At 41.1% G+C, this 4,692-nt stretch overlaps 1 long non-coding RNA gene across 1 annotated transcript in view; it reads left to right on the top strand.

Moving 5' to 3' along the window:
- Nucleotides 1–4,692, top strand: part of LOC102855300 — a 17,039-nt gene that overhangs the window by 6,256 nt on the left and 6,091 nt on the right. The window contains exon 2 of the long non-coding RNA XR_438989.1: nucleotides 3,516–3,629. This is a non-coding gene — a long non-coding RNA (uncharacterized LOC102855300). The remainder of the gene's footprint in view (nucleotides 1–3,515; nucleotides 3,630–4,692) is intronic.

The raw sequence follows: 4,692 nt of genomic DNA, 5'->3' as shown, positions 1-4,692 counted from the left end.
TAATTGCAAAGACTATAGCCTGGATCAGGCATGCCTTCGTCTCCAGCCTGACATCATTGCACTTCAGTACTCTTGAGAGGTCCCTCACAGCTGACATTCCCAATGCAGTTCATCTCCTAATTTCCTGGCTGCTGTTACCAAGAGTACGGACTGTGGAGCCAAGCAAACTTAAAACTGTTATCTCAGTCTCTTCACCATTCATACTGATGCTGCCAATTGGCCTACTGGTGAGAATCTTTGTTTTCTTGATATTGAGCTTCAATCCATATTGAAGACTGCAGTCCTTGACCACCTGCAGCAAGCGCTTTAGGTCCTCCTCAGTTTCAGCAAGCAACAGTGAAAGAATTTTTCTTTTACTTTTCAAAGAGAAGAGAGTACTGGGGTGGGGAGGGGTGGGCAGGGAGAAAAGTGCAACAATGAATGAATGGAAACCCAAAGTCTCTGTAAATTTTCATTGAAATTAATAATAAAATTTTAAAAAGTTTGTATGCATTGTTTCATACTATTCTTCATTCACAATCATTCCCATTCATTATATTTTATAAAATTAATCACTATTAGACTCTGCCAACTATTACCCTGTCTTTTAGTAAAAGTGCTATCACAGGGCAACTTGAGAAGACAAAGCAAACCATTATACCAGAATATACAGAGACCTAGAATTGGAGAACAAAAAGGCAAGCACTCAGCATCTCAAGCTGAAAGAACTGAGAAAATCAAACCTCAAGTTTGAATACTGGAGATTATGGGCAAAATCTTGAATGATCCGGAAGCATCAATAGGACATGGAAGGAATACACAATCACTGTACCAAAAAGAATTGGTTGGCACTGAAAAATTCTAAGAAGCAATGCCTTTGAGTTTTGGTGCTGGATAGAATAGTGTTGAATATACTATGGACTGCCCAGGAGAACAAGTAGTTCTAACCTGGAGAAGGTGAAATCAAGCTTCTCCCCAGAGGCAGGGTTTTTAAAGCTTTGTCTCACATACTTTGGGCATGTAGTTAAGAGGAACCAGTCCTCGGAGAGGGACATCATGCTAGGAAGAGTGGAGGGACAGTGCAGGAGAAAAAGACCCCAGATGAGATGTATTGATTCAGGAAACAGAGAAATAATATTAGGTCTGTCAAAGACAATGAAATTGGCTCAGGCTAGGGCAAGGTTCAGAGCTAATGTACACAGTATCACTGTGAGTCACAGGCAGCTGAGTGGCACATAACAACCATATGAACAAGAGCCATTTATAAGGAAGGAAGAAAGCTGCACTGAAGGTATTGATAATAAGTTCCCAGGGAAGGATTGGATACCAGTTGCCAAGTTTCACCTAACAGCAGCCCTGGATATGCTCACCCATCTCTGCCAGGATATTTGGAGGATAGCTGCCTGGCCGACTAACTGGAAGGAACCCTATTTGTCCCCATTCCCAAGAAAGGTGATCAAATAGAATGTAGAAATTATCAAACAGTATCATTAATATAACATGCAAAGTTTTGCTAACAATCATCCAAAACCAACCAGAACAGTACACTGACAGAACTACTAGAAGTTCAAGCTAGGTTTAGAAAAAGCCATGGCACCAGGGATATCATTGCTGATGTTAGATGGTTCCTGGCTAAAAGCAGAGAAAACCAGGAGAATGTTTCATTGACTGAAAAGGCATTTGACTGCGTGTATCATAACAAACTGTGGCTAACATCGAGAAGAATGGGAATGTCAGAACACTTAATTGCACTCATACGAAACCTATATCTAGACCAAGAAGCTGTTGTTTGAATGGAGCAAGGGAACACCGCATGGCTTAAATCAGGAAAAAAATTATTAGCAATTTCATCTTACTTGGATCTGCAATCAGTACCTTTTGTACCAGCAGTCAGAATATCAACTGCATTGGGCAGGTCCACTCTCAGGGACATCTCCAAATTACTGAGGAACGATGATGTAAGTTTGACTACTGAGGTGTATCTGATTCAGGCCATGGTCTTTTCAGTCATTTGCTCTGCATCTAAGAGCTACACAGTGAATAAGATGACAGGAGAATTGATGACATTGAATTGTGGTGTTGATTAGCCTACGGGCTGCCAAAGGAAAAACATATCTTGGAAAAAATGCAGCCAGAGTGCAAAAAAATGCAGCCAGAAGGATGGATGACAAAACTTTGTTTCACATACTTTGGTCATGTGGCTAGGAGAGGCTACTCCATGGAAAGGGGGAAGGTTAGTGAATTAGAGGAAGACCCTCAACAAAATGTATTGATAAAATAGCTGCAGCAGTGAACTTAACTGTCAGAGATGATGAGGATGGCACAGGATAGGATCTGTTCATAGGGTCAGTAATAGTCGTTGTAGACTTTCTGGAACCTAACAAGAAGAAGGAAATACTGCATGGTTCAAAATTGGGAAGGGTGTACGCCAGGGCTGTATCCTGTCTCCATACCTTTTCAATCTTTATGCAGAACAGGTTATCCGAGAGGCTGGGCTCTTTGAGGAAAATTGTGGCATCAAAACTGAGGAAGAATCATCGACAGTCTACGTTATGCAAATGACACAACCCTGCTTGCTGAAACTGAGGAGAACCTGAAGCACTTGTTGTAGAAAGTCAGGAACTACAGTCTTCAATATGGATTGAGACTCAATATCAAGAAAACAAAGATTCTCACTACTGGGCCGATTGGCAGCATCATAATGGATGGTGAAGAGATTGAGATTGTTCACAGAGTTTTGGCTTGCTTGGATCCACAGTCAACACTCTTTTGTCACCAGCAGCCAGGAAATTAAAACACATTGTGATGGGAAAGTCTGTGGTTAGAGACCTTTCTAAAGTGCTGAAGTGCAAAGATGTCAGTCTGGAGACAGGTGCGCCTCATGCATGCCATGGTCTTTGCAGTCACTTGCTATGCACCAGAGAGCTGGACAATGATTAGGGATGCTAGAAGGAGAATTGATGCCTTTGAGCTTTGGTATTGGAGAAGAGTATTGACTATACCATGGACTGGTAGGAAAACGAACAGGTTTGACCTGGAGAGGGTGAAGCCAGGCTGCTCTTTGGAGGCAAGGATTCTGAGACTTTGTCTGACATTGTTTGGACATGTTGCAAGGAGGGACCGGTTCTTGGAAAGAAGGAGGGTGGGGGAACAGCACAGGAGAGGAAGACCCTCAATGAGACGAATTGATTCAGTGACTGGGGTAATGGGGGTAGATGTGTCAGAGATGGTGAGATTGGCATGGGATAGGGCAAAGTTTAGGGCTGTTGTACATAGGGTCGCTATGAGTTGTAGGTGACTTGAGGGCATATAACAGTAACAACAACAAAAAAACATCCTCAAGAAGGCAAAAAAAGCAGGCATCAAGATTTGGGGCTGATTCCTAGAACATGTTATATATATATATAACAAGGGTGATTTCTTTTTCCCTAATTATTTATTTTATATATAATACCTTGGAATTTATTCTTGAATTTAATAAAGTCTTTAGTACTTAAAATTTCAGTATTTTCCAGTTAAGATAATTTTTGTTTCAGTTTCCAGTGGGCCGTATCCACCGACACTTGAAGACTCGTACCACAAGCCATGGAAGGGTTGGTGCCACAGCAGCAGTGTATAGTGCTGCAATTTTGGAATATCTCACTGCTGAGGTTTGTGGGAGAAATGTTTGTATATATGCATCTCAGTTATGTTAGTCTTAGTGGCTGAAATCTATAGATTCCATTTTTGAAATGTTTTAGGTTAAAATTAGGTACTACATTTCCACAAATATTTAAAATTAATAGAGAAATACTTAAAATATAAACCAAGAATTTAAATCAGAGATAATCACTTCTCAACCTTGGAGAACTAAAAAAATACTGATGTCCAGCGTTACCCATCAGCAATCGTGTTCTCTGATTCATTGATGTCTCAGAAACTCACCAATTGATTGCAATGTTTATCCAGTTACCGCTGCCATCAAGGCGGCTCCAACTTACTGTGACCTCCCGCATTATGTATCTGAGACTGTAAACCATCTTTCTCCTGGTGTGTGATACCTATCTTTCTCTTAGATTCAAACTGATGGAGACTTTTCTGGTTAGTATCATAACAATAGGTAACCCCTATGGACTGCCACCAAAGCTTCTCAGTATACCAATGCTCTGTTTAAATGAGGAAGATTTGTGTAGTTAATTTTTTTATTAACTTACATATAAAGATTCTGTAATGTCTATATGTTGTTGTTGTATGCTTTTGTGGAGGAACCAATCCATAGCTGACCCTCCAGCAGAGTTTCAGAAGCCGTGAATTACATGATAGGAAATTGCCCATGAGCAGCTGGTGGATCACAACCACATGTCTTCGGGATTGTAGTGCATCTTCTTACTGCTTGGCCACCGGAGCTCCCATAACTAAAATGTCTGTATAGTTTATGCAAACAGAAATGCAATTGTCAGAAATGCCAGATGAAACCTTGAAATTCTTGCCTTAATTACCTACATATTACAGAATTTTAATAACTTAATTGTTGTTGTTGTTGTTGTTGTTATGTGCCATAGAGTCGCTTGCGACTCATAGTGACCCTATGTACAACAGCACTAAACTCTGTCCTGTGCCAGTCACACTGTCTCTGACACTCCCATCCCGATTATCCCAGTCACTGAATCAGTCCACCTCATAGAGGGCCTTCCCCTCCTGTGCCGTCCCTCGACCCTCCCAAGCATGATGTCC

The sequence above is a fragment of the Elephantulus edwardii genome, unplaced genomic scaffold (assembly GCF_000299155.1).
Source record: "Elephantulus edwardii isolate Elephantulus edwardi_28Jun2011 unplaced genomic scaffold, EleEdw1.0 scaffold00234, whole genome shotgun sequence".
In the NCBI taxonomy this organism is placed as follows: domain Eukaryota; kingdom Metazoa; phylum Chordata; class Mammalia; order Macroscelidea; family Macroscelididae; genus Elephantulus; species Elephantulus edwardii.
The sequence above is the reverse complement of the archived record's forward strand: the minus strand, read 5'-3'. Positions and strand labels throughout refer to the sequence as shown.